The sequence below is a fragment of the Molossus molossus genome, unplaced genomic scaffold (genome assembly GCF_014108415.1).
Source record: "Molossus molossus isolate mMolMol1 unplaced genomic scaffold, mMolMol1.p scaffold_m16_p_6, whole genome shotgun sequence".
Classification (NCBI taxonomy): domain Eukaryota; kingdom Metazoa; phylum Chordata; class Mammalia; order Chiroptera; family Molossidae; genus Molossus; species Molossus molossus.
In genome coordinates this window covers 45,675,431-45,686,218 of record NW_023425399.1, presented here as the reverse complement: position 1 = coordinate 45,686,218, position 10,788 = coordinate 45,675,431, and the positions used below count along the sequence as shown (strand labels likewise).

General features: G+C 40.4%; 1 pseudogene; it reads right to left on the bottom strand.

The window, feature by feature from the left end:
• Positions 1-1,021: 1,021 nt before the first annotated feature.
• LOC118618110 lies at positions 1,022-1,442 on the bottom strand (annotated as a pseudogene).
• Between the last annotated feature and the right edge of the window lie 9,346 nt (positions 1,443-10,788).

Genomic DNA, 10,788 nt, shown 5'->3' with positions numbered 1-10,788 from the left:
CTTCCTGTGAGTAATCAAGTCTTTTGTCTCTGACCCAGCATCCATAAGATAGTGGCAGGTTAAAACCCCAGCCCTTTCACAGTTCTCATAATGTAATATTGAGAAGGCAAGCCAGGTGCAGCCCCTTAGGCAATGAAGTGACCCCACCCTTGGCTTTTGTAATGTAATTCCCATACATCCACCAACACCTGAACTACAGTGGAACTAGAAGGCCCCCAAATGCCCGGAGGCTTATCATGTTTAAAAGGTGGCAGGAACCTGGGTGCAGGGCTCAGCCTTTGGAGGTGACTCTGCTGGGACAGCATCAGTGCACATTAAACAGTCTTTTTCTAGTCCTCCAAGTGCGTTGCAATCTGTCTCTTCCCATTGACCGAATTTCTGCCACAACAATATAAACATTAACAATTACACATTTTACAAATGTACAATTTGATGAATTTTCACAAAGTGAACTCACGTATGCGACCAGCACCAGATCCAGAAAAAGATTGCCAGCATCACAGAAATCTCCTTGATGTCCCTGTGAGTCAGAGCCCTCCCAAAGGTAACATACTCCTAACAGAATGGATTATTTTGCCTGTTTTTGAATTTGACATGCATTGAATCATGCAGTATGTACTCTTTTGTGTCTGGATTCTTTCTTGCAGCAGTATATTTATGAGATTCATCATCATCAGCATCGTCATCATCATCATTAGTAGTAGTAGTATTTTATTATATTTTTTGCAGTTGGGTGGACAGTCATTTTAAAAGGAGATTAAAGGGGGATAATGTCTTCTAAGCTGAACATTTCCTTGGAAATTGACAATACCTTATATTTCCATTAGAATCAGGAGCACATTGTCTTGTTTTGCTTAGATGTTTCTCAATTCTGTCTTCAGAAGAGTTAGTTATAAAAAAGTATTCTTAACCATCCATTTTTTTCAGGTTACTGAGGGAAGTGGAAACTTTAGTGTTCATAATAACAAAATACTGTCATTCTTCCATGTGTTCACTGGGTACCCCTTTCCAGAGTAGCTTCTCAGCTCTGTGAGAAGGGCTCTTGTTCATCCAGCTTTGGCAAAGAAATATTACCCAGGGAGGAGGGCACAAATACTCCTCCACAATTTGATGGGAGTTTTGTAGTAGTTTTTTTTTTTTTTTTAGCACAGTTGCCTTCTACCACATTGTTGGATCTCAAGTATAGACATCTGTCCTCCAGTACTGACTCCATGGGCTCCACCCCACCTGTGTCCATGGTGCAGAGCTGGTAGGCAAAAGCAATGGTTTTCTTGAGCCATGCCAAGGCCCCTTGGCTGCAGAAGTCCATAAGCACTAACTGCTCCAGGTGTCTGATCACATCAGTGTTGATTTGCCCACTTCCCTGAGGATCTGCCTGGGAAAGTGAAGCCCAACTCACCCACCAGGGCCTGAAGAACCAGCCACCCATTCCATGCCCACATTTCCCCTTCAATTCATCTATATTACAGGTAGTTGCAGATCATCATAATTATTACTGTGTCAAGTTCCCTACAGGATGGCTAACAAGGCCATCTCTGATTCTCCCTCCCCTGCATCCCATCTCTCCCCCACCTGTTTACTTCTTGATTTCATTTTCTACTACATTCCCTGTAGTCACTCTCTCCAGCTGCACTGGTATCTTTTCTGTCTGCTGAACACAGTAGGTTTGAGCCTATCTGTACTAGTGATCCCAGTGCCTGGTATATTTTTCTCCCCAATAACTGCAGTTATCTCCTTCACCTCCTTTAAGTCTGCTCATTGTCCCCCCATCTCAGGAATGTCTAGCTGGGTAATATTATTTAAAATTGCAATTATTCTCCATTCCCCTGTACTCTTTATTTCTCTTGCTCTTTTTTTTCATAGCATATAATATAATTTATTGTCCTATTATGTGTATTATTTGTTATCTGTCTTCCACCACTAGACTATTAACTCCATGAGGATAGGAATTCTTGTGTGTTTAGTTCACTGATGTATACCAAGCTCCTGGAATACTTTATTTTATTTTATTTTTTTTTAATCCTCACCCGAGGATATTTTTCCATCTTTTGTACAGATAGAGTGGGAGGGAGAGAGAGGAAGAGAGAGAGAGAGAGAGAGAGAGAGAGAGAGAGAGAAACATCGATGTGAAGGGACACATAGAGTGGCTGCCACCCGCACAACCAACCAGGGCCGGGGACAAACTGCAACCGAAGTACGTGCCCTTAGCGGGAACTGAACCCGGGTCTCTCCGGACTGCAGGTCGACGCTCTAACCGCTGAGCCAAACTGGCCAGGGCTCCTGGAATACTTTAGATACATGGTTTATGCTTAATAAATATTTGCTTAATAAATGAATAAACTTCTGTAAATCTCAATTTATTGATACTCTCTCAAAGGAATATGCTTAGAATCAAGACCAGCCATCTTTTAAGTTATACACTTGCAGTGACCAGTCACTGAATATAGACTGCCCCCTAGGACGAGGTGTAAACTGTCCAGACAAATCCCTTCAGCTAAGGGCTCTTTCTGGGAAGGAATACAACAGTGGGTCCTAAGTAAGCAACCTGCTATGCAATCATATAGTGAATGCCTCAATCATGAAGGAGACTCTGGGTAGTCTCACAGCATCTACCAAAGAATACCCCCAGTGCCTCTCAGGTACACTTGCTATATATCAATTCACCCCTGCGGGATTCTTCTTGCTTTTCCCCAGGGAAATGTAACTACAAGAAGAAGATTAGTGGGCTGAAACTGCCACTGTAGTGGTTTTGGGACTTTACTTGATATTCATCTTCTTCCTTTCCTGCTATTTATTCTCAATTCCCCCTCAGTCTAAGCCGGGATCTCTCCTGGCATAGGTGCCTTACCTGTTGGGTGATTCAGGAGGAGTCATCCTTGAATAGTCTGCCCTTTGAAGACTGTGGCTGCTGTGCTTGTCCATTTACCACCAACTGGTCAGAGGAAGACCACGAGGCACCCAATAAGTCATCTAGGTGCCACACATATTCCTCCCTGTTTCCATCATGTCACAGCATCTATACCTCTTTCTGGTAATCAAGGTCAATTACCCTGCCAGAATTGTGACTCCTCTCCTGGCTTGCTGGTGTTTTTGGATGAGGAGCCCAAAGTTGATGTTCATAACTTAAATATTAATGTGAGTTCCAAGATGGTTGTGGCATAGGTGGAAACCACACACACCACTTTCCAGTGCCAAACCACATTTACAGCTAACATTCAGAAAAACAATCTGACTAAACAATAAAGGATACCTTAACAGGAGTATTATATGCAAGGATTGATAAAAGAAGCTACACAGAGACTGGTAAGATGGGCAGAGATGTGGAGAAGGTTTATTTCTGCACCTAGCAGCAGCAGCTGAGAAATATTGCGGCTGCAAGAATCCCCCCTAGGAAAGTGACAGGACCCCTAAACCAAAGCACCAGGGCTGGGAAGAAGAGCCTGCATAGTATCTGGTAGCAAAAATAAGTGGCAACTTTATCCTCTGGAAAGAAGAGGGAGTCTACTTGAATCCCAAGTGCTTTCCTTAAGAGACTCATTCTTGGGCACTCATCTACAGCTCTGATAGAGGGAAGGGCACTCATAGTATATGGAAACCATAAAGAGAGGATCTGGGTGTCATAGCTATGGAGATCTGGAAGGTAGTCTACTGAGGTTCCAGCTCTGAGTCAACATCCCACACTGCCCTCAGGAGCCATCTCCCAGAGTCAAGCACTCTATTCTTACAGCACCAAATAAAGAAAGTGCACTAACCACATCCTTCAAATACTGGTGACACCATCCTGCCAAGCTCAAGTTTGGCATAAAGGACTGTTGGCTGCACCTAACAAGGACCCAAGGTGTGCTCTTTTCCTGGAGAAACTATAGACAGGTTCTCCGATGATTATTCAGCTGAGTGGCTTTGGAACAAGGGCCAATGTTTCTGCTTCCAAGCCTTAGGCAGGCACCAACCACAATGTAAGAATCCCTTGTCAGTGTCCCTTGCAGTACCCTACAGAGCTAGGGGAAGGTGAGCAGCTCTCTCCCTTCCCAAGGGCCAGTGCCACCCCCAGCAGAGTATTGCCTTGATCTGTTTCTCCAAGCCCCACCAGCATCCGCTTGCTAGTGCAGCCTCGCAGGGGAAAGAGGACACAACCCAGAACTGGGACATTTGATGCAGCCCCTCCTGCTGTGCAGCCTTGTGGGGGAAAGAGGATATAACACAGAACTTGGACATTTGTCATAACCCCCATGGAGCCTCCCATCAGGGTCTCTGGTGGGGAAGGTATTGCCAAGCTGGAAGGTGAGCAACTAACTTCCCCCCCAAGAACCAAGGGCCAAGGGCCTGTGTCATCTAAATCAAAGGGCAGATTTAATTTGCATTCCAAATCATGTTGGCTCCATCCTGCTAAGCTCATATCTGTGGGGAAAGGGGACAAAACTCAGAACTCGAACATATGATGGGACATCTGATGTGCTTCAAAGCTAGAAGGAGGTGGGAACTCTCTCCCCTCCCAAGGGCTGTTGCCAACCCCAGCAGTAGCCTGCCTTGATCTGTTCCCCCAAGCTCTTCCAGCACCATCTTGCTGATACAGCTGTGCAGGGAAAAGGAGACACAACACAGAACTGGGACATTTGGTATGACCTGCTAGGATTAGCCTCTTGCCAGCGTCTCTGGTGGCAAGCTGCCAAGCTAGGGTGAAGCTAGCAGCTTCCTTCCCTCCCAAGAGCTAAGAGCTGGTACAACACCTGCCAGAGGGCTGTCTTGATCTGTTCTTCCAAGTCCTGTGGGGGGAAAGGGGCCAGGGACCACGGCTTAGAGCAGAGAGTTTTAGAATGAGACTCAGTCAGGGACTCTAAAAGCATGGCTGTGTCTCCATCCAGGTAGGCTTTTTGAGGGGGAAGGAGGTTCTGCTCAGAACCTGGACATTCAGACTACAATCTACCTAAGAGGCCCCAGTCCAGAGCTTCAGCAGGCATGGCTACAGAGCTACAAGGAAAAGTGCAGCTCACCCTCCTCCAGTGGCACAGTTGGTACCACCCCCCAAAAAACCTTTTTTGATCTGTTTGCCCAAGTCCCAGTGACCCCATCCCATCCTGCTGGCCTTGCTCCTGCAATGAGTACAGCTGGCTACACTCAATCTGAACCTGCAGTGTGCTCCTCCTGGGGGAGATAGAGTTGGACACTGTGGCAGAGTCTGAATGGTATGGCTCTGGAGTGTGGGCCACATTCTCCCCACTGAGTGTTGAACTATGCTGCTCCAAGTGAGGGGATCCACTAACTCTGTCTACCTGAACCACAGAAGAGCCAACAGCATTTATTAAGATGCAACTTAAAGATGAGGTGCATATAACCTACAAGAAACATTTTGGGAGCATGGAGCACAATTGATCTGGAAGATTGTGTCATTGAACCCAACAAGACACCATGGGACTACACCTGCACAGCAGCTTGAATGCCACCATGAAGTTGAGCCTGAGCCAGCCAGCCTGAGAATTGATCCCAACCATGAATGGCCAACAACAATCAAGACCCAGTTACAACAGGAAGTCACGCATAACCCATACAAGGGACATTCCTAGAACATCCAGCTCAGGAAATTAAGGAAACTGCACCACTGGGTCCCACAGGACACTTAAATTCAAAAGGCTACACCATGAAGATTGGGAGTCATAGCAGTTCTATTTAATACATAGAAACAAACACAAAGAGACAGCAAAAATAGGAATACAAATAAATAATCTTCAAACAAAAGAAAAGGAAATATCTTCAGAGAAGGAGCTAAATGAAATGAAGGCAATCAATTTACCAGACCCAGACTTAAAGTAATGGTTATAAGGATACTCAAAAAACTTAGTGAGAACTGTAAGGAACTTAATGAGAAATATAGAAGCTTAGTGGGAACTACATCAACATGAAAAACAACATAGAAGCCATGAGTAAGACTCAGTCTGAAAAAAAGAATACTATATTTGACATAAAGAATACACTGGAAGAAATTAAAAGTAGGTTGGATAAAGCAGAGGGTCAAGTCTGTAATTTGGAAGACAATGTAGAAAAATATACCCAATTAAAGCAACAAAAAGAAAAAAGAATGAAAAAGAATGAGAACAGTTTAAGGGAACTCTGAAATACTATGAAACAAAAAATCCGAATCTCACAGATACCAGAAGGAGAATAAAGTGAGCAGGGATACAGAACCTGTCTGAAGAAATGACGACAGAATACTTCCCTAACTTGGTAAAAGAAAAAGTCACACAAGTTTAGGAAGCACAGAGCGTCTCCATCAAGATGAAACCAAGGGAACGCATGCCAAGACACATCATAATTAAAATGGGAAAAGTTAAAGGCAGCAGGAGAGAGACAGTTAGTTACTTACAAGAGAGATTCCATACGGCTGTCAGTGGATTTCTCAACAGAAACACTTCAGACCAGAAGGCACTGGCATGAAGTACTCTAAATTATAAAGAGCAAGAACCTGCAACCAAGACTGCTGTATTCAGCAAGGCTGTCATTTAAAACAGAAGGTAAAATAAAGAGCTTCTCAGACAAAACAAAGGGCTAAAAGAGTTCAGTACCACCTAACCAGCATTTCAAGAGATACTAAAGGAACTGCTTTAAGAAAAAGAAGAAATATATATATAGAGAGAGAGGAACATAGGCATAAAGACAAAAAGAAGCAGTAAATACATACTTATCAACAATAACCTTAAATGTAAATGGATTAAATGGTCCAAATGAAAAGACATAGAGTAACTGAATGTATAAGAAAACATGACCCATGTATATATATGCTGTCTACCACAGAAGAAAAGATTCAACAAGGCTCAAAGTGAAGGGAATGGAAAAAATTTTCCATGCCAGTGGAAATAAAAAACAAATTGGGTTAGCAATACTCATGTTTTTTTTTTTAATCCTCACCTGAGGACATTTTTTCTATTTTTTTTTTTTTTTCAGATAGAGTGGGAGGGAGAGAGAGGAAGAGAGAGAGAAAGAGAAAAATCAACGTGAAAGGGACATATCGAGTCTGCCACCTGCACGACCAACCAGGACCGGGGACAAACTGCAACTGAGGTATGTGCCCTTAGCGGGAACCAAACCTGGGTCTCTCTGGACCACAGGCTGACGCTCTAACCACTGAGCCAAACTGACCAGGGCTAGCAATACCCATTTCTGACAAAAGATTTCAAAACAAAAACCATAACAAAAAACAAAGAAGGCCACTACGAAAAAACTAAAGAGATTGATCCAACAAGAGGATATAACACTTATAAACATATATGCACCAAATATAGGAGCACCTAAATATGTAAAAAAAAAAACACAAAAAAAGCTCTTGGTAGACTTTAAGGGAGAGATCAATAGCAATACAGCCATAGTGGGAAATGTCAACACTGCACTGTCATCAATGGATAGATCTTCCAGACTTAAAATCAACAAGGAAGCAGTGACATTAAACAACATACTAGATCTGATTAATTTTATTGATATTTACAGAACATTTCATGCCAAAGCAGCAGAATATACTCTTCTCAAGTGCACAGGGAACATTCTGAAAGTTAGATCACGTTAGGACACAAAATAAGTCTTAACAAATTCAAGAAAATTGAAATCATATTAAGCATCTTCTCGGATCACAACAGCATAAAATTAGAAATCAATCACTAAAATACTCAAAAACACTCAAACACATGAATAAAATACTAAGATCATATTTCACAGAACTAGAACAAATACTCCAAAAGTTCATATGGAACCTACTATAAGGGAGAGCATAATTGCCAATGATATATCAGATAGGGGGTTAATTTCCAAAATATATAGAGTACTCATATGACTCAACAATAGGAAGACAAAGAACCCAATTAAAAAATGGGCAGAGGAGCTGAATAGACACCTCTCCAAACAGAACACACAAATGGCCAAGAAACATATGAAGAAATGCTCAACATCACTAATCATCAGAGAGATGCAAATTAAAACAACTATGAGGTAGTACCTCACACCTACCAGGATAGCTGTCATCAACACACCATCAAACAAGTGTTGGTGAGGATCTGGAGAAAAGGGGACTCTAGTACACTGCTGGTGGAAATGTAGACTGGTGCAGCCACTGTGGAAAACACTATGGTGTTACCACAAAAAATTAAAAATTGAATTGCCATTTGACCCAGTGATTCTGCTTCTAGGAATATACCCTAAGAAGCCTGAAACTCCAATCATGAAGAATACATGTACCCCTATGTTCATAACAGCACTATTTACAACTGCTAAGTTCTGGAAACAGCCCAAGTATCCATCAATAAATGAGTGGATAAAAAAAGTTTTGGTACACATACTCAATGGAATACTATGCAGCTGTAAGAAACAAAAATCTTCTATTTTTTGAGATGACATGGAGGGACCTGGAGAGTATTATCCTAAGCAAAACAAGCCAATCAGAGAAAGACAAATATCACATGATCTCACTTATTTATGGAATATAATGAACAAAACTAACCGATGAACAAAATAGGCCCAGAAACCTAGAAGTAGGGTACAGACTGACAAACACATGGAGGCTAAGTAGCATGTTATAAAACAATGAATAGCTGTAAGAAAGAAAGATCTCTTATCCTTTGAGACGACACGGAGGGACCTGGAAAGTATTATCGTAAGTGAAAGAAGCCAAGCAGAAAAAGACAAATACCACATGATCTCACTTATATACGGAATATAATGAACATAACAGTCTGAGGAATACGGTAGACCCAGAAACATGGAAGTAGGGCACAGACTGACATCCCTCAGAAGAGGGGGTGGGGGTGGGGAGAGATAAACCACAGAACTTATATGCATGTATGCATAACCAATGGACATGGACAACTAAGCTGGGGACGGGGCGGGGGTGGGATGAGGAGGGGGGTGCCAATGGGGTAAAAAAGGTGAAATATCTGTAACAAAAAAATAAATTAAAAAAAAGAAAAAAAATTAAATCATGTTTTATGCAATCATGGAGTTAAGTATTTTGAAAATATTTAATATATCCCATATAAAGTGACTATCTTATCTACTTAAAATCTCTAGTTCTCTAGGTTTTCTGATTATACAAATAATATATGTTTCTTGCAGAAAACCTGGAAAACACAGAAGAAAATAAAAATGATACAGAATCCTCCCACATAAAATTAAATACTGTTAATACAGTCTTAATGTCATGCACAATTTTTATCCTGCTATTTACTTATTTGTAAATATTTCCTACCTTGTTAAGGCACATTGATGAGCCTTAATTTGATCTGGCTGTTTCTGTTATTACTTCTCATATAGATTAGTTTTTATTTTTCATTATTATAAATTACATTGAAGTGAAAATTTTGAATCTAAATTTCTGTCTGCATTTCTGATTGTGTGCTTAGAATAAAGTCCTAAAAATGTTCAAAAAAAAAAAAAAAAAAGAAAACAATGAATAGATTACCAATGAAATCAAGCAAAGAGGAAATAAAAATTACCTGGAAATAAATGAGAATGAACATACAACAGCCCAGAATCTATGGGACACAGAGAAAGCAGTCCTGAGAGGGAAGTTCATAGCATTATAAGCCAACCACAAGAAGCTAGAAAAAGCTCAAGTATACAATCTAACCCTACACCTAAAAGAACTAGAAAAAAGAAGAAGAAAAACCCAGAGGAAGTAGAATGAAGAAATTAATAAGGATCAGAGCAGAAATAAAGTAGAAAAGATCAATGAAACCAAGAGCTGGTTCTTTGAAAAGTGAAACAAAATTGACGAACCATTAACCGGACTCATCAAGAAACAAAGAGGAATGACCCAAATAAATAAAATCTAATATGAAAAAGAAGAAACAACTGACATCACAGAATTACAAAGAATTGTAAGAAAATATTATGAACAACTATATACCAAACAATGGGACAACCTGGGCTAAACTGAAAAATTCCTAGAAATATACAATCTTCTACAACTCCATCAGGAAGAATCAGAAAACCTGAATAGACTAACAATATCTAATAAAATTGTAGCAGTAATAAAATGTCTTCACAGGCAAATTTTACATAACATTCAAAGAAGAACTGAAACATATACTCCTCAAATAATTCCAAAAATTTCAAGAGGATAGAAGAATTCCAAGCTCTTTTTATGAGGCCAACATTATCATAATTCCATAAGCAGATAAGAGACTACAAAGAAACAAAAAAATTCAAGAGGAAGGAAGCTTTCCAAGTTTGTTTTACTTTGCCAGCATTAACCTAATTTCAAAACCAAATAGAGCTACAACAAAGAAAGAAAATTGTAGGCCAATATCCCTGATGAACATAAATGCTAAAATTCTCAACAAAATATTAGCAAATCGTATCCAGCAATACATTGGAAAGATCATGCAGAATGATCAAGAGGAATTTATTCTGGGGATGCAAGGCTGATACAATATTTGCAAATCAGTAAATATGATACATCACATAAAAAAAGAAAGATCAAAATCATATCAATAGATGAAGAAAAAGCATTCAATAATATTCATCATCCACTTATGAAAAACAATCTCAGCAAAGTGCAAATAGAGGGATCATACCTCAACATAATAAAGGCCATATATGAAAACCTACAGCCAACATCATTCTCAACAGGCAGAAACTAAAAGTGTTTCCCTTAAGATCAGGAACAGAACAGGGATGTCCACTTTCACCACTCTTATTCAACATAGTACTTGAAGTTCTAGCCACAGCAGAGAAAAAAAAATAATAATAAAACACACCCTAATTGGAAAAGAGGAAGTAAAATTGTCATTATTCAAAGATGACATGATA